At 38.4% G+C, this 20,142-nt stretch overlaps 1 protein-coding gene across 8 annotated transcripts in view; it reads right to left on the bottom strand.

The window, feature by feature from the left end:
- TENM1 (teneurin transmembrane protein 1) overlaps positions 1–20,142 on the bottom strand; it is a 615,716-nt gene that overhangs the window by 274,684 nt on the left and 320,890 nt on the right. Inside the window, exon 1 of one of the 8 annotated variants that reach the window (XM_040572082.1) lies at positions 6,770–6,797. The exons of the other annotated variants lie outside the window; for them this stretch is intronic. The gene's annotated coding sequence lies outside the window, so the exon portion shown is untranslated. Of the gene's footprint in view, positions 1–6,769; positions 6,798–20,142 lie in introns of those variants that run through there. 8 annotated transcript variants of the gene reach the window in all.

Genomic DNA, 20,142 nt, shown 5'->3' with positions numbered 1-20,142 from the left:
GCTCTCCAGCCAGTAAACTGCACCCTCTGCTTGTGCCCTGACACCTTCACAGCAGCTCACCATCCCTCAGCACAATGTGCTAATTAATTCTCTTTCCAAATGATATATATATTTTTTTAATTTTATCAGACCAAACATGAACAGCACTTTAAAGCCTAGTGCTGCTAAACCTACATTTCTGTATATGCTGTTGGTCTATAGACTAAAGCTAAAGCTTCAAAGAGACAGGATTATACAATGAGATAGCAGCTCAACACACATAGATATTCTTTTGTTATTTTCTGAACTACATTCATCTTCTTTTTCAGCAGGAACTTTTTTTTTTTTTAACTAAAGAAAAATCCAACGGTGTATTCCCAACTGATAAGAAATGAATTTGGGTGTCAGTGCAACAGGAAAGCTGTAGAAATTTTGATAAAAGCTCTTTCTGGGCAAAAAAAAAAGAAAAGGCATCAAAGAGGTTATGTGGGACAGTGTTTCAGATACCATGGTTACAGCTGACCAGAGAAGGAGGCTTTCTGTACTACTTACTGATACTGATACTCCATTAATTTTCAGTTTAACAGCAATGTCACATGCTGGCTAAGGTTCAAATATGATAAAAGAGTCATATAAATGAAAGAGAGGTACAGATTACTTAGATAACATTAAAAGCGGTATCATAATTTAAACTACTTCTAATATTATGAGGACAGTTAAAATCCATCAGGACTAACATCTGAATATTGTAAAACTCATGCATTCACGCCCATACATACAGGTATACCTCGACACACACATGCCTAGACCCACAACCCAATTTTTGTCTCAAGTGCTGTTTCTGCAGTGCTGCAAAACTCTCATATGGGAGAAATGCTTTTGTTCTAAGACAATGCAATAAGACTGAATAAACGTTTTAACTGATACCATAATGCAAACATCTTCAGACTAAATCACTAAACCTCAAAACACACATATGTGCATACAGCAGCAATATTGCTGGTCAGCTTTAAAATCGGGGTGAAGGAGGGTGTTATTTCTAACTGTCAGTGATCTGCTCAACCCCATTTCCATCTGGTGAGAAATATTTTGTTTGTTCATTTAAAAAATGCCACCAAATTTAAGTCTTTCCTCTGTCGTTTCTCCTTTTTCACTTGTTTTGTAAACGCAGATACGTATGATACACATGCTGAGATGGCAGCATTAGCTGGCCATCGGGCCGCCGTCTTTATTGAAGTTATTTCCGTGTTTGCAAATAATGAAAAATGATGGCTCTAGGACAGCAATCGTGATACTTTGTGAAAACAAAGCTTTGGTAAAACACATCTGTCACAGGGAAGCCATAGGGGTTTTTTGCAGTCAGTTTGCAAAGTTCTCGTATTCCTTGCAGAATCTATTCAGATTTATTCAGTTTTAGTATGGCCATTTGCTTTTTTTTTTTTTTTGCCTCCTAGGCAAAACAGCCAGCCAAAAACCAGCCTGTAGAATAAAAAACACATCTACATTTTCCCCACAGGACTTATTTGTGTTCTCGTGCACCCCACCTTCCAGCATAGGCAGACTGACCTATCTAGTTATTCCTGACCAGAAAGCTATCAGTGGTAACTTATCAACAACACCTAGTAACAACCTATTAAAGTGACCCTACCGGATTATCATTCATGAAGGGCTAGTAAATTCACCATAAACTTACAAATATTTTCCCCATCTTATTTCTTGACTGCAGAGTGAGAATTATGCATTATCCAGTTATGAAAAACATCATTAGTACCCATTCAGCAACTCTCAAAGAACTACACGTAGTTCAGAGGTGTCACGGTAAAAATAAAAATATTCCTCTATACAAAACATTTACAGAGGTGAACCACATCCACGAGGTGACTGCAAACTAGTCACTATTTTACAAAAGAATCCAAAGTTTTCTAAGTGTGCCATAAATCTACATAATGTCTTAACTGCTAGACTTTCCTTTTTATCTTTGATTTACCTGAAAATGCATAAAATAATGTATCACTAGACAGCTCTTTATTGGCTATCCACCTGAAGGTGCTCAGGAGAGTTAGCCTAGCAAAAAGATAGCAGTAATTTACAGTCAATAAAAAGACTCAATAAATTGATCATCTTTTTTCAGAGTGATCCAGGAACTAATCAGATGTGCTAAGCCTCCATTTCTGCAGGTCTGCTAACACACATTTCAGGATGGGATGAAGATGGGCAAAACAATTCTGCAGAAAATCTGCTATTAAGACCAGGCTTGTGTAAAATATACAGAAGCACTAAAAATACAGGTGAAACACTCACATACATACAACCGAAGGCAGGCACAGAGAACAGCTCTAGAAATAAAACAGTGATTAGAATATCTTGACATAAACAGAAGTGTAAAGAATAATCACCTTAAAATACCACATGCTCATATTTACTCTTACAAAATGAAGTCTCAAGCTCTTGGAACAGAAGACAATATTCACAGTCCTAACTCCAGTAAAATTTCTTACAGAAATGCCATCAACGATCCTGCTATATAAACTCAGATTTTGCAAACAAAGACAAGTCTCTTGGAAAAAAAAAACAGATATGAAACATGACAACATTTCTATGCAGATTCTAATATACTGATTTGATTTTATCCTGACATAACTGAGCTGCCCTCTTGTTCCTTTTCAATTTGATTAATCTAGCAAGATCTGCCTGTTTAGAAATAATCACAGCTAGATTTCAATTGATGCACCTTGCATGCCAGATTGTCAGAGCACTAAAAATTTAATTGATAATAAAGATAATATCATTGCCTTGCATTTATATAGCACCTTTCATGGTGAAAGATCCCAGAGGCACTGTTGACTTACAGGTACCACCAGGGTGGAAATGTGATTGCTGTTTGCTGCCACGCAGCAAATGTGCTACAAGATGGAACACAAAATGAAATCACCCCCCAAAGTCCAGGATTCTCCTCTACTCCCTGCCCTGAGAGCTTTGATCCCACTTCATAACTGGCATTAGACAAGCAAAAATAAAATTTAGCATTCATCCCTTTTTTCTGTCAAGTTATTTTGATTGAGAGCTGGAAAAAAGTGCAAAAGGGAAAGATACTTGACTTTTTCTTCACAGTAGTTTGATCACAAAGATCTTCCAAAGCACAAGATACCAAGATGAGGAAATTTTCAGGGCAGTGTGCCCACCTGGCCTGGGTTTCCGAGGGCCTGGGTGAACGGCTGCACCTGAGTCTTCACCATTACAGCTTCTGGAGGTGGTGGCAGGACCAGAGCCTCTCAGTTCCCTCCCAGCTCAACCCTGTCCATGTGCAGGTGAGAAATGCAGCTGAGCTGTGCTTGTCACAAAAACTTTGAAACAGCTCCTCAAAAGCAGGGATCCTTTCCACATTCAAAGAAAAACACAAAATCTTCTGAACCCGTTCAATGTGTTTTCTAGTTGATGGAAGAAGCACATTCATCTTGTCTCTCGTGGCTGAAATACTCGCTGCCTCAAACAGGGTGGAAGAACAAGCAGCCCTTTTCCCGTGTTCTTCGGGCACACCTTAGTCCACCAATACTGAAAGCAGTATCAATGTCTCCTGGAGGTTTCTAACTACTATCGGACAGCAACCTGCTACTCAGAAAGCAGAAGCGTCAGCCAAAGCCTGATGACCAGCTGCTCTCCCAGACAGAAACAAAGTCAAGATTCTGCTAAAGTCATGAGGGAAGAAATGAGCCTCAGCAACACTGACGCACAAATCTCTCTCCAGCGATGAATGGTAAACAGGCATCTGTTCTCGTGCTCCTAGACCTCCCTACAGCATTTAGCATTGTGGATCTGAGAGATGGCAAGGATCCAAAGAACTGCACTGAAGTTATTTAAGTCCTTTCTGAAGGCACATACAGAAAGTAAGGATGCAAGAAAGCAATCTCAGCAATGCAAACCTCTCCTCAGAGGAATGACAGAGATACAGTCTCTCCATTTGTATTCAGGACAATACGAACTCATGCAGCAGCAACAGACAAATGGCACCGAAGCCCAGGTTGTATTTATCTCATGTAAGCACACAGACATCCCCCAAACCAGAATTCTGTAATGTTCAGCTGCAATCAGAACTAGAGATTGAATCTGAACCCAGATTCTTTCCAAGATGAAACACCGAACAATATGCAAACCTCCGTCCTACAACTGATAGCAAATGTCAACCACAGGCATCATTGCTTGGCCAGTACAGTTCACAGCTTCTGCACTCCTCACGATCTTCTTGTTCCCAGAGTGAGCTACTGAGAAGTGATGCTTCTAGTTCACTTACTCTCACCACTTAGCAATAAAGTATTTGGTATAAATAACTTAAATCCAGTCTGATTTCAGACAGGGTGGGAAACCTTCCAGGAAGAGCACAAGTAGCTGAAAAGTCAGCACCTACTGAATCTGGCATCAAATAATTTAATTTTACCTCTCAATTTCCTAAGTATGATGAAGAAGATACTTTTCTAAGCTCATGACCTTGGTCTACACACATATGCGTACATAAATTGTTCTTTGGATTACAAGGAGAGCAAAAGGCAGACATCGCATTTCTTGTCACCTTGGAGCATAACATTACAGAATACTTCAGAATATTTTTGTAGTTTAAGAAATTGTTAATTAAGCGACCATGATTGAATTTCTCTCATATCTGTCTGTCCAGTCAGCTTGTTTTGCCAAATGAAAGAAAAAAGAAAAAACTATTTTTTTTTATTTGCAGTTAAAATATCAAATTGTGTATTTCAAAGGAAGGAACTTGTTCCTCTTTAATTTTTTGTAGGTTTTAATGTATGAAGGCTACAGCAGACACTGTTTTTTTTTTTTTTTTTTTTTAATATCCAAATTGGATAATTGGATCCACTGGATCCATTTCATTCACAGAATTAGCTTCCACCTATATCAAAACTTAGCAGACATGCTAGTGCTCTCATCTTCACTTTCTACATTGATACAGTCTATTTCAACTGAGTTATTGTGGATGCTAAACATGAGCCCCAGAGTGGATCCACTCTGTTTTCAATGGAGACAAGCAACCGTTCAAATTTACATCTTTGTTGCTGAGAACACATCTTCATTTTCTATTTTCTGTTTTGATATTTTTCCATTTATTTGTTACCACCATGTATGTCATGGGGAAAAAAATAAAAGAAGAAAAAAATACACAAAAACTTTGTTATTCAGATAAAAGCAACATATGGATATATTTTCTCATTTATGCTTACAAGAGCAGATGTGTCTGGCAACAGAAATACTTTTATGGACGAGCTGGATATTAAATTTGGAGGAGAGGGAAGCTATTAGTAGATTCAGATTAATTTTATTATTGACAAATGCCAGGCAATGCATTTATACAACTGGGCTCTAAATAACATGCATTTACTCAGGAGAAAGACCTTACTATTACCACAGACAATTTAATGAACGTTGCCGCTTTCATATCCTGACAATGAAAAATAACACAAAAATACTAGGGTGCACTAAAAAGTGAAAGCACAAAGTAAATGACTAAATATTCTGAGTGACATGAAGCATTCAGCTCATGCTATGCCTTTTCCTGCAATACTATCTTACTTTTTCTATAGCAAAAGGGAGACAGATTCAGAAACAGGTAATGAAAATTATGATTACAATAAATATCCTTCAGGTTTTGAACCTGTGTGGGTGTCTTAACTGCAGCTATCAAGTGAGGATTCTGGATTTGTGGGACTGTGCAGTATTGATCACAAGCTAGTTCACTTTTCTGTTCAGCCATAAACCAGACCTATGGCCCAAAAAAACAAATAAAAACTGAAATGGAAGTCTAGAACGTCACTGAAAGACGATGGCAAATTTCCATCCAGATCAGTGTCTCACGGTTCAGAAATATCTCTTTTGCAAAGCGAGCCCGAGAACTCATATCGCTTACCTATTCTCATTTAGATATCTAGAAAGGACAAAGTCATTGAAATATCTCTTGGGATATTCTGAAAAAAGTAAAAGGCTCAGCTTCCTCTTGGAAGCCTGTTATTGCACGTGCTGTGTTGTAGAAGACACTGGAGGCTTCAGCAGACCCATTTTTCTGGAGCTGCCTGGAAAATTTGCATCTTTTGTCTCTCCTTTCTGGGTGTATTTCCACAAGGGAAGCTCTAAGGCCTACTTCATCGTGCCAGCCCTGAGGCCTGATCGCGGCCTGTACCTCAGTGCGCCACAGGCTTCTGGCTCCACAGCAACGAACCGCCCCTACAAACCTATGGCTTTTTCCTCACAACAGCCACTTTCATAGGCATTTCACTCAGCTTGAGTTCTTTTAAACATGTCTGAACTCACCAAAGTTTCCCAAACTATAACTGAAAAGGTTTTCTTTGTACACTTTAGGCTTACAATTTCCTCTCTGAAACGCTCTTTCCAAGAGATCAGTCCTCACCTGTATTTGGCCCAAACGTGCACATACAAAAGCAGGCAGAGTGCACCTCAGGCACCTCGTGCTGAGCACAAGTTCTCTGGGATTAAACAGAATGAGCACAAGTGTTCCAGAACAACCAAAATAAAAGCATCTCTAAACTAGTTTGCTTCCAAATATTCAATACGCAGAAAGTAAACACATGCACGAAAACAGGAAAACCAAACCGAACAAAAACATTCAGAATTTCGCTCTGTGTGCACATATGAATGGAAAATGTATATGAAGTTTTCCTCCTAGACCAGATATACCTGAAACATCCACCTAAGAGCATTGCAGTATATGAACTTTTACTGACAAAATCAGAAAAAATGAGTTTGCCTTAAAATTGCTATGTCAAAGACTCACTGCATAAAATCCAGCGGTGGTGTCTTCTTTCCTTTATTAGCTCAGGAGCACTAACAAGTCTACACACACAAATAAACCTAAATGTGTGAACAATAACTTAAGATAGTGTATGTACAAATATGAAAGACTGGCTTCCATAGTTGCTGGCATTTCCAGTGAGAGGAACCATTGCTTCCGTACCAATAAGTGCCAAGAAATGAGAAAGAGCAATACATTATTTATAGGTAAAGATATAGAAACCATGGAGATACCTGGCCAAATAGTTCCAGTCATTTGGAGGGAAGCAAGAAGGTTGCAAAAATTAAACAGCTGCACAAACAAAATTCACTCAGGTGACCAATAAGGGCACACAGAAACATTCACCTAAAAACCTGAAGATATTTTCACAGATTCTGGTAAAATGCTGATCCCATTTCAGCTCCAAGAGACTATAGTGTCTACGTTGACTAAAGAAAACTGCCTACCACGACCACAGGACTTGTTTGACTTCAAACACTGATACAAATATCTCTAAAACAGTAATGCAGCATTACTTTCATTTTTATAGGAATTACTAAAAGGAATTATTTACAGATCAAAAATGATTAAAAATAAATCCTTAAATAACTGCATGCTAACAAAAAAGTTAATGTTTTGCTTTATTATTTTTTTTTATTTATTTAGAAAATGTTTTAATATGCCCCAACTTGCAACTTCTGTGAAACATGGATTTATCAAACACTTGGGCAAGTAGGAAAAGCTCAGCTCTAGGGTTCAAATAAGAATACATTTTGGTGCTTGTTGTAGAGTCTGACTGAGAATGGACTGGCAAGGATGCTTCCCAAACATAATAAGCCTCCAGCAGAAAATACTGTATTACACTGTTTTATGCCTATTACACATTTCCTTTAAGTCATGAGATATATTATAGACCAAAGACTCTACAATAACATGTAGGCAAAAACCAGCTCCTCTTCTAAAGCTGCACTGTTAGAAACTTTGAGCAACAAAAGCTATAAATTTGAAAAATCAGCAAAAAGAATGTTCTGAAGTTAAAACCTGAAGATGAGAAATGACAATACCCAACTATCAAAAGCTCCGAAAAAAAGATCAATGGCCAACCTCAGGAGCTATATTTAGCTCCACATCAAACCTTGCTTAGTCTCTCAATCCAAGAACTCTTTTGCAAAGAAGAGTAACAAGAAACTGAAATCTTCCCCTCTTATACTACACCGGTAAGCAAAGACATATGCCAGGTATAGGTGCACCGTGCATGCATCTGCAGCATTTAGAGATGTATAAGATTAAAGGACGCATAAATAATGTATTCAAGAGGCAAGACAGACTGAAATCAATGGGCTAGATGTGATTCTGGGAGTAGAATGCAATACCCTTGCTCCATATTTGAGTAACAGAGGGGGTGTTGTATAAAACATTGGCAAAATGTAACATCTTGATACTATGGACTTTGAAACCTTGCTAAAATGCCAAGGAAAATTCTACTTTGTAAGCACTATAGGGAGTCTGAGTAGACTTTCTGTGAGGTGGCATCTAGGTCTATATCTCAACATTTTATGGAGAGATACCTGAAAACCTGGTATTTTAGAACAGGGAAACCTACAAGTGCACAACCTGAACAATTTTAGCGTATTCTGCAGTCCCTGTCAAGTTTGCAGAAAAAAATGGTTTCAGTCTAAAAGCATTTATCATTATTTCAAAATAATGTCAAGAAGTTCTCTAAAACTCCTCAGTCATACATCATTCTGTGTCCTACAGAGGATTCAGGTGGCAAAAATTGAACAAAACAAAAAACCAAATCCACTTTTTCTGATCTGAAAGATTCTAGAAATAACACTATATATCAACAAATGGAAACTTTAGAGATGGTATCATAAACAAACAAACAAACAAAACAAAACCTTTATTCACCAAAAGTGAATACCTTAAAACATGATGTATTTCACGTTGCTTCATCTGGGAGTGCATTTTGCTCTGGGATTTTCAGTTCTTTCTGTGTATTTTCACTGCCAGAACTCAAATCCTGACTGAGCTAACAATAATTAGTGTGGAATAGTTTCTGTTTAGCTGTTTTGCTCTCCTTCGGAGGCAGGGCCTCTGCCCAGCCCTTTGCTCCAGTTTCACCCCAGTCTTTCCATATTGCTCACTGGACACTTACAGGCATCAACTCAGACCTCTGCAATCCAACAGCCTCCAATTTCTTAACCATGGAGTACAGATTAGCCGTGATGGCTCTAGCCCTTCAGTTACGCTTCTCTTTCATTCTCCATGTGTGGCACTAGATACTCACATTTGAGCGTAAAGCGAAGCTGGGAGATGCATATCCTGAAAATACTGATATACTTTACCTTCTCACTGCACATAACAAATGCATATATACATAGGTACTTATATAGTAGCAATGTCTATGCATGCTTCAGCATGAAGTACTCCTTTTGTCTACTCCATAAACTTCCAGCTCTATTCCACACAGATTTCTATCCAAACAAGAAAATGATGGTCTGAAAGACATCATGGACTTCTATGTTTCCTCAGCTGCCATATTATCTTGTTTTTGAACCATAACTTGAAAATCAAAATGATGGTACATAACTAGTATGCACTTTAGTTTTCTCCTTATAATGTCACCAATCACCGTCCAAAAAATAAACCTAATCAGAAAACTGATCTCAAAATCAATACAAGATTAATCTACTAAAAGTCTTTAACCTTAATTTTTCAGAGAAATCAGAGGCAGACCATCGAAGTCATAATGTTACTGAAAGTCACATGTTATTTGGCTCTCTTGGAAAAATCTTTCCTTCTTCCTTTATTTCTTAAAAAGTAACATATTTTTAAAAGATTGCAGCCCCTTTGTTATACATAGCATCTAATACTGAAGCCTGTGTTTCACAAAGACAATAATGCATTAAGGATAACATCCATTCAAATCTGTTGCAGAAATCTCAAAAGCTTTCCATTAGGAGAACCACAGAGGTGTCAGAGCTCCTGCAGCTGTCGTGGTATCATTTCCTGCTGAGTGCTCACCAGTCTTCTGCCTGCTTTTTCTGATGATTTCCCTTCTGCCCAGGTTAGCTGTTAGGGCTGATAAATCAGATCACAGTGCTCAGCTACTTTCTTACAGCTTTAGTATTGCCTGCAAGGCTATGAGACTGGAAATTAGGTTCATATTTTTATCTTTGCAATAAGGCCATAATATTGCATGCATTATAGGATTCTCTTTCACAATTACAACCCCATTAATGTTGTGCTAAACTGAAAACCAAACAGGAACCCCTTCACCCAAAACCCATAGCTTGATCTCTTCCAGAATAACTTCAGAATTCTGTTATTGGGCATGACTACAGAAGAAGTTTTTCATGATCAGGCAAAGGACAGGGGATTCTGCTCTTTGTACCAGGATAATTCTCCTATATAAGCCTTGAAAAGATCTTTTATATTTCCACCAATAAAACAAGAAAATATTTTTCCTGATCCTCCAGAGTGGCTCCATCCCTTCAACCACTATTTACAGCTCCTGGATGCTACAGTTGTAAGCTTCATACAGGTGCCCATTAAAGAAACCCAAATGCAGGTTTTGGAATAGACAGGTGCAATGCAACACAAAACTCATCAAATCACTTGCTCTTGGGAAAGTTCACACATATGGTATTTCAGGATGTTCAAACTGCACCAAGAACTCAGCAAGTATCCTGAGCTATCTGCAAACCTACGGAGTAAATACTGCCCCCATATAAACAGTAAATATTGTATATTTATTAGTGACATCTTGATTTTAGTTTAAGAATCACCTTGATATCCAGTTGCTAAATGCATTTGTTGTTCTGAAAACATTTATCTAATTAATATTTTTCCGACTCCTGTCTGAAAAGGATTTAAAAAAAAGATTTGAGATAAAGCTCTAGAAAAGAGAGTAACTCTTTGAGAGAATTTCAATACAAAGCATCACAAACAATTCTCTGGTAATTCACATGTGCACAAGAGGAGAGAACTTCTCAATTTTCTTTTTAGCCAGCTGTACTAAACCTTACACAGACAAACAGAAAACTCCAACTCCATTGCCTCCGGCAGAAATAATGCCTCAGCTCTCTTAGCACCATCATCCCTTTGGTGTCTGGATTCTAACACGGCTCCCAAAAGCTGATCTCCTCCCCGCACATTAGAGGCTTATAATAACAGACAACCACAGCGTGACAATGGTGGAGGGAAGTGTGTTAGATGGGGCAGAAAAGAAAGACTTCATCGAATAACATGGATAAAAAGCACCTCTCATACAATGAAGTAATTTTTCTTAATGTTTTAAATAAATGCCGCTTTTCATTCCTCCCAAATTGCATTTATAATATAATTAGATGATTGCTGGGGGCTTCATATAGCTGAGTTATAGGGTGTCTCTTCCACATGAAGGTTTGTGAAAGAGTCTCTGCGCTTCCCTTTATATTTTTCTAACCACTGACAGGGATACTCACAAGGCATTCTATAATTCAATTACAACTATCCTCTGAGAAACATATAATTTTATAGAAAGAAGATTTAAGCCATCATGTATCCATTTTTTTCCTGTTATGAAAGCATTTGTCTAAAGTCTGGTATTAAATTTAAATAGGTCTGAAACAATCTTAACCCAATAGTTTTCAACTGTGTCATTTGACAGCTGTCAGACTGGCACAGCCACCCCGGGCTCACTCTTAACTGAACTTCTGTATGGGCTACGTCCACATAGAGCATTCCTGTATGGAAAACATCACTTGTGGAGTTAATGACGGGTTGTGTGTGCATGTAAATATAAATATAAGCGCTCATTTCAACTGCTGTGAAACTAAATTTTACATAAATACACACACTGAACTGATGCAATGCAATTCAACTATAACATCTCGTTCTTAGCTGCTGTGCTAAATACGATACCCTAATTATAATAATAAAGTCTGAGCCAGCAAGAAAATATCATTACATTATCAAAATGCTTCCACATCATGTGCATTTTTCCAGGCACAGAAGTATCAGCTTATAACAAACCAGGAAGTACTTCACACATTTTTTTTTTCTTTAAGGAAGGATACAAATGTTGATTTTAGCCTAAAACTAAAAAAGTACTAAAAGGACAATGCCCACTCAGTTTTCATATGCTTAGCAGCAAAGGAAAGCCTAACTAGTGCAAGTAACTAGCTCAAATAAGGTCTACATGCCCTGATATACTAACAAAATATCCAAAAACTTGCAAATCATGGGGTATTTACAATGACTGCATAGCCTATAGCTATGCTAAAATTCAAGACGCAGAAGGAAAATAGGTTTAGATTTGCAAATCATACCCAAAGTTACTATCCATTATTTTTACTCACTATCAGCTAAATGCTAGGACTAAGTTTCTCACGTCTTTTATTTGAAACCCATAGCAAGCATTTAAAAATAAATCATATCAATGTACTTTATATTACTGTTTAAAAACCTTAATCCAGAATTATTTTCATATCTTAAACTATTGATTTTTTAGGACTTATATTTCATAGTACAAATATTCTATGCATCACAAAGCTATTACAAAATTATTAGAAGAATACATTTTAAACTTGATCTTCAGCTTGATCAAATAAAAGAGGATGGAAAAATGAGTAAACTGTGAAGTAAAAATAATGCAAGTATTCATAAATACACAATTCTGAGAAGAGCAAAAGAGAGCAAGAAATCTGCTCCCAGGTCTGTAATGCTTTGACACTGATAAATCTCATCCCTTTAGTAGGGACGGGACAGTTTGCTCACCCCAGAGTAACCAGGGCTCTCTAACATCAGGGACTCCTTGTGGCAGCCATTTGAATTTTTTCCAAGTTAGAAGGGAAACTACGCTCACCTGGCGCTTATTATAAAAACCACAGATCTGGAAGGAAGGATGCTCACTGTTGCTCAGCTTGTGCAGTATACCGATGGACTTAGAGCCAAATTCCAGAAACAGGTAAATAACATTCAGTGTTCTTGACAACGTGCCCTTGGTAAAGTCTTTTCTGATCTGGTATCTTGCAGTTACTTTAACCATCAAGCCAGAGAGCAAGAATTTTCACCATTAATACAGACTGTTTTGTTTAGACATAACAAAAAATACCTTTGTGTATTTAAGCAATCACTTGTGGTTTCTCAGATGCCACCTGAAATGGATTCTGAAAGCCTCCCTGGGGCACAGTACCCCAGCTGTACCATGCAGGGAAAACAGACCCCATGCATTTTCAAGTCATCTTTGCTTTAAGTTTGTTTTAGCGCTTCTGAAATCTGCAGCCTCAAAGCAATCTCTGACTCATCTCTTTCTCCAGCAAATTCAAAACAAGCCATCAGAATAATTCAGCTGCACCACGGCAGTTATTTTCTATTTCCTAGAATTTCAAGCATGACCGGATGGCAGCCAATGCCAAATGCTGATTTTTGTAAGGGTAACCACTAGCTACCTAGGGAAGGGAAGAAAGTTGCCAGTTGACATATCATATTTCATCTATCATAATTTGTCAGCTAAAGCCAGGAAGAGTTTCTAAAAAGACAATCTAGACAGTGCTTCAAGAGCTTCAGTTTCAGCTAACTCTCACAGTTGACAAAAAATAGGTCTTTAAAGCTCTTTCAGACTTCTGATTAAATTGAGCAGATACAGTGAGCCAGCCCACAATTATTTCTCCATGAGGATGTTTTCTGGATCAAGCCGTCTACAATGGTGTTACAAATGGCACTGCAGTAACATTGGATTGATACTTAGAATTAGAGGTGAATTTATTTACTGTCATTTTGCAAAAGAGACTGCATTACCATAACTTTCAGCACACAATACAATTGTTCTGTTGTAACAATCTCAGCAATAAACATACTTCTTGTATGTTTTGTGCAATTCAGCAATGAAAACATCCAGAGTTTTGTGCAAATTCAACAATCATAATATCCACAATAACTAAAATATTGTGACCTAAATCAAAATAATTCCAACAGAAACGCATTTGAAATCTACGATGCAAGCATAAAGAGAATTAAAACCTCTGCCAACCAATCCACATCTGCATATTCCAATTTACACTGAACAACAAATATCTCATGAACTTCACATGAGTAAACAGAGTATAAACCATTGCACAGGTTCTGCAGTGTGTAGCTACTGTTGCACTGATTCTCAAACAGAGATCAAAAAGCTTTATAGAGAAATAAGAAAAAGTCAATATTCTAGTTAGAATATTAACTCTGTACCTGCAGATGCAGACAGCTGTCGATATTTTACATTCTCTTTAATTTGGATGATTGCTGTTCATTAGCAAATTTGGGTGGTATGCAGTAATACTCAGTTTTGGTATTGCTTTCCACTTTTTTTTTTGCATTGTAAACCAGTACAAAATATCACATTGTATAACAATCTGAGTTGTAGTTTGAGCTGTACATAGAAATAATGTTTATTTCTGCAATGAAGGCAGTCCTACGTAGTTTAGCTGCAAATACACTTTCATCTGAATTTTGTCATTTAAGGAAAGCTGTCCAGGACGCACCCCTCTAGCTTCTGGCTCAAGCAGCACGTTCAGCTCTCCGTTCTGTCACACGCTGCCCATGCGACCTTGCGCAAATCACTTTTCAATGTGCGAGACAGAGATAACAGCCCTTCTCTACATCATAAGAGTATTTGGTGGATAAATATGTTAAGGAGTACAAATTGCAGGGAAGCTACAATCAGAAAAACTTTGCATAGAGAGATTAGTCTCCATTTACACCACAACCCATTGTCAAATTCAGGTATAGCAGGAACAGGCAGACAACAAGGAAGAATTACTTCTTTTCTTGGATTTCCAGGTGCCTCATAGCAACAGCGACTAGTTTAATTTTGTGAAGATAGATATTGTTTTGACACTTGTGTACAAATCAATTTGTTGATGCCTTGAAACCTGACAAGGCCAAGCAGTAAAAAGGGAGGCAGACTGTCCCAGGTGGACCTCCGCTTCCCCCTCCCCTTTGCTCAAGGACTGACCAGGCTATCAACTTTAGCAAGTGCCTTTATTGGCCTCGATTTATCTGGGACTCACTTATTTCGAATAGGTCCAACCTCCCTGCACTTGCAGCTGGGACTGCACAGAGGAAACACAAACACACACACAAACCAAACAACAACAAAAAGATATTTTCTCTGGATTCAAAAGGTAACATCATTAACCCAGGAATGATGGATTTATGATGAATCCTTGGATTTATCTTTGCAACTGGTTAGAGCTTGGCAGCCATGTCAGGCCTAATGATAACCCAGGTCCAGTTTTGAATAATTAACATAAATAAATTTATCTGAAGAGCTCTAGTTAGAGCTCATGGCCTACCAACAGAAAATAAGCAGGAGCATCCCAGATTTTTCTGGGGCGTGGATGTATCTCTAGATCCATGGAGAACAGGTCTTCACCACCTCCAGTTTGTGATGACGATAACAGACACAAATGGATTCTGTCAGCATCCTGCCTCCGGCTGCGGTCCAGAGGGCACTTGACACATGTAACAAACCTTAGTATTTCACTTCTTTTGCTGACATGACAGGGTCACAGATATGCTGGGCATTTTCCCTCTGTGTCAGTACTACAGCATATGAATGCCTCCTTAACAGGTGACTGCTTACCCCAAGATATCTTACAGGCCATCCAAGTCATCTGTGTGAACACCAAAGCAGTCCATTACAAAGACTGAAATGTCTTTAAAGATAAAAATGCATTTGAGAAAGATGTAAAAGACGTCAAAATCATGCTCCAGATTTGCTACCAAATGCCCTCCCGTGGTTCCGCATTTCCTCTGTGCCGGGCCCCATGACATGGAGAAGCATTAGTTTGGATGTTGTTGGCGAGCTGCCTGGAAATCCGCTGCTAAGCATAAGGACTTGATCGTTAGATGCTGCCAGAAAGAACCATGGGCTAACATAGGGAGCCAACTTGGATGGAGGGAAAAGATTAGTACGAGGGAAAAAAAATAATGGGATAACTAAACATGCTGCAGGCCTTTAAAGAGAAACTTGCTGGAAAGAAAATACCACATCAGGTTTGTTTCTAATAAGAAAGTGAGATTATGCTGGGGAGCCCTGAAGAGGAAAAACACTAAATCTTTGTAACACTGATCCTTGGAACACAGCAGAATAATACATTTTAATACGGTGTTGAATTTTAACGAACTGCAAAGGCCTTGTTAAATGTTAAGTGAAGAAACAAAAAATTATCATTATTTTCCAGTTCGTGAATTCCTCATAACTGATTTTTAAGAGGGAAATAAAATACACTGATAAAAATGTAGTAGGCAAGTGTATCAGCAAGTATCCTGACAGTTAATGAATAACCAACAAAAAGGCATAGGCATGCTCAGATCGCTGTTGTGACAAGTCATATCTACGACCAAGCCAAACTAAACAGAATTCCTCTACTTTCTATGTATAAGATGTCTTAAAGAGATAAGAAGTTTTATTTCTGTGTAAATTAAAACTATTTTCAAGGGAAAATCTCTTATATGCTGTAATACTTCTATGAATATCACATTGGCTATGTTTGCAGCAAAAAAAAAAAAAAAAGGAGTATACAGCATTTCTTTTAAAATTCCTCATTTACAATTTTCCTACAGCTTCCAAGAATGGTCAAAGAGTAAGTAAAAAATAAGTGCTCTTCTATAGCAAGCATACAATTAAGGCAGTATTTGTAACTCCAAGGATGTCAGTGTCTGCTGTGCTGAGTCTCATTTACAAGCCTTTCCCTTCCCAGAACACAACAGCCCATTCTGATTGCGTAGTATCCACAAAAATGACTAAATATTTAACCAAATTAAAGCAGATTATTGACAGAACAGATTTTACGGGGCTTGACACAGTCGGCCTTAAAGGGCACTTAGCTTATCAGGAACCAGTAAGAGCGGGAGATTGATGCTAGGAGAGCAGCGTTAAATGTGGTTAGAAGTGAAAAAGCTGTGTGGATGCTGTAGGCTTCCTGGACACCTCGGTGGAGAAGGCACTAGGTGGTGACACCACACCTACCTGCCCAGGGACACGCTCTTCCCATGGGAGCCCACCAGACCCATGGTGCTGACATCTTGGGGTTCTCCCTGCTCCCCCAAAGCTCTGCCGAGCACAAGCACCACCATCGAACCCACTCTCACAGCCATCCCTGCCCTGCTCCTTCCCCACCACCTGCTTGGCCACCCAGGAAATAAAAATCATTAAGATACCTGAACTGAGCTTTTACTCAATGATAATCAGAAATCTCAGTACTGCTGTACGTGGTTCGTAACAACCACATACATTTTTATTTTGCTGCCAGTGTAAAAATGAAATAAACTTTGCAATCTACCTGATGACAAGAAGGAGGAGGTCTTTGAACAGGACTACAAAGTAATCTTCAAATAAAACGAACAACAAGGAAGCATGCCTCAAAACAGGTAGATCAAATGCTTTCATTAAACTCACACTAGTATTCTTTCATAGATTCATTTGGTTTTGACAATTAGTTGATGATAAAAGCATCTTCCAAATCTTTGAAGGAGTAAACATAAGAATAAAAAACTCAAATGAAATTCAGTAAACTTCCCTGCCCCACCATCCACATATGGTTGAATCTATGGCAAGCACCATGGCACCTGGTCTGCGGCAGTATGGGCTCACGCTACACAAACAAAACAAAATGCTTTGAATCCAGCAAGCCTCCCAATCACTTGTCTCCTTTTCAGTCCCACAGGTTCATTAAATCAGCCTACGACAGATAAGTGAATCTAGGTAGGAGGAAATCAGGGCCTGTTTTCATACAATGAGACCAAATAAACACAGGACTGGCCGGCTAAGAATCCGGGGGCAAAAACTACGATGAAACCATAGAAGTCAGTCAAACAAGGACTTCAGCCAAGCTGTTAAGATGTTGTTATCAGCATTCAAGAAAATATTTGTGGAAGTCCAAGGCAAGGCTGCATTTACAAGGAACTAAAAATTATGTTTTTGTAAGAATGGAACAAAATACTTTATTCTGTCTCTATTCCCAAATTTACCAACTGTATCTAACAATTTGACATGTAAAACTAATAAAATACATGCCATTTAACATATGTCTATCATCAGGTATAAAAGCCCATGAAGTTAACATCCCACAAATTTGACTTTGTTCCCAAAGACAATTTCCTTAGCAAATATTAATAACTTTGCCATCATGAATGTCATGATTATCACACTCACAAATTCTCTTGGAGAAGATGCTGGAAAGCATTGCTATAACTGGAAACACATTGACAAATACACATTACATTTTGGAATGGAGATTTTTTTCTGTTTGTTTTACATTAAGCAACAACCTTTGTAGTCTGCCCAGAAAAGCAAGCCTATAAAGATAAGAGCAAATAAGCTGCATGCTCCTTGCTTGCCACCTCATGCCATCTTTTTGACTATTTAAAGTCCTTGAAATGCATGGCCAGACTGAAGAAAATGACTTCTTTGTATTTTTCTGAAGATTTAAAATAAAACCAGGAAGTCTAGAGAAAACGTGGGGGAAAAAGTCAAAACAACTACTGACTACTACTGCTACAACCAGCCATTTTAATGATTTCTTCCCAGCAGCAGTTAGATAAGCAACAATTTGAAGAGTTTGTTGAAAACTCAGAAGACGTAATAGGGAACAGAAATGTTTAGGGGGTTAGATCTATCATACTTTCAGAGTGCTTATACTCCTTCAATACAAAACCTGACTGGGAACATAAGCAGGAAGGAAGATATCAGCCATGAACATCCAGCGCTCTCCTCTCAGAAGCTTGGACTGGAGCCCCAGTCCTAAGCCTAAGATTCTAGGGGAGGGAGGATGGATAGGCAGAGGGAAGAGGTTTCATCCAACTCATAATGAAACCAACTGGAGTGCTGATTGTTGAGTAGAGGGTGAGTAATTTCATACATACGTAGCACAAAAGTAACACATTAACATTACAAGGCACTTCTGGGTGCCGTGAGCTCCGCAGAATCCATCCCTAGTAAGAACTGAGCTTATCTGTAAACACTTACGGGAATATTCTGGGACTTGTGCTCCTCTGAGTTAGAGAAAAAGCACCCAAAATGTGGGAGAAAGACCATGTGCCTATTGCACGAACAGTAAAGCAAGGCACAGGCCTATTAATGACAGATAAAATAAAACACAACATCATTGTTTAGGATGGCCATTTTCCCAGAAATATGATTGTGAAGGGAAAATCAAGTGTTCTGTTTCATGTTCATTGTCACTGTAATATATTGTAATCACATATATATATATATTTATCACTGAAGCTTAAATGGAAAGGAGACAAGGAAGAACTTGGTAGAATTTTCGTTTCAAAACTATTCTTCTTGGCTTTCAATTACTCTGGAAATATTCCGCTGTTTAATAAAAGAAGTAAAATAAATACTGATACATTATTCTTTAATAGCAGAAAAAGAATTGGTTAACCAGCCTGAACCCCAGCTGGCTGGATTTTTTATGTATTAATGAATTTCAGCTAGTAACACATGAACACGGTTGTAAACTTCCCTTCAACCCTCTTCTGACTCTTACCCAACTCAGACTCATGCATTTATCACAGGATTCCTTGAAACTATAATCACAGCCTTCACTGTTGTCCAAATTTACCTCCCCTTCTCATTGTTATCAGCCTTTTCCCATTCTTTGCAAGTTTTTGAACAAACTTTGACATTCACAGACTGCACAGCCTTATAATATTAGTACGAAGATGAATAATCCCTAGTTCTTTTATTCTTTAGTCCTCTGCCCCACTGAGGGGCAAAGAGAGCAAGGCTGAGGCACACCCTTACCAACAGATGCTGTCTCCCATCTTCATTCTCACTCCACAGTTACAACACGTAAATTCCTAAGGCATGAAAGCACCTCAGACCTCTGATCTCTTTGCCCTACGTACCAAAGAGCAACATTGCATTTTCTAATTCAGTGTTTCGATTAAGGTATTCACAACGTTAATTACTTAAAATAAGCACAACTAATTCAGTGCACTCAATAAACACACACTTTTCTAACTGTTAAGGCCAACTAGAAAAAGACAACTGGGCCTTTCAGCTGTATCCCAACAACTCAAATTTAACTCAAGCATCCAGTGCAAGCTAACACATAAAACAGCAGCGATACTGGGATTTAGATGACCTTTCTTTCATTCACAGCACTGCTGTTTAATCAGAACATGACAAGGATCAAGGCACTGATTGAATGGTTTTATCCAAAAGCCTTAACTACCAGCGAACAAAGGGACACAGACACCTGCATTAGCAGTCATCTCTGATTTAAGCATACACATGGGGGGGGGTCAATAGACAGGCGTTAGCACTGCTAATCTGGTTCTTCTTCCAGATGCAGCAAGTCTACAGGTGGGCCGAGGTGACTCAGTGATGTGCCTGC

This window comes from Cygnus olor, chromosome 13 (assembly GCF_009769625.2).
Source record: "Cygnus olor isolate bCygOlo1 chromosome 13, bCygOlo1.pri.v2, whole genome shotgun sequence".
NCBI lineage: Eukaryota > Metazoa > Chordata > Aves > Anseriformes > Anatidae > Cygnus > Cygnus olor.
This window is presented reverse-complemented; position numbering and strand designations above follow the sequence as displayed.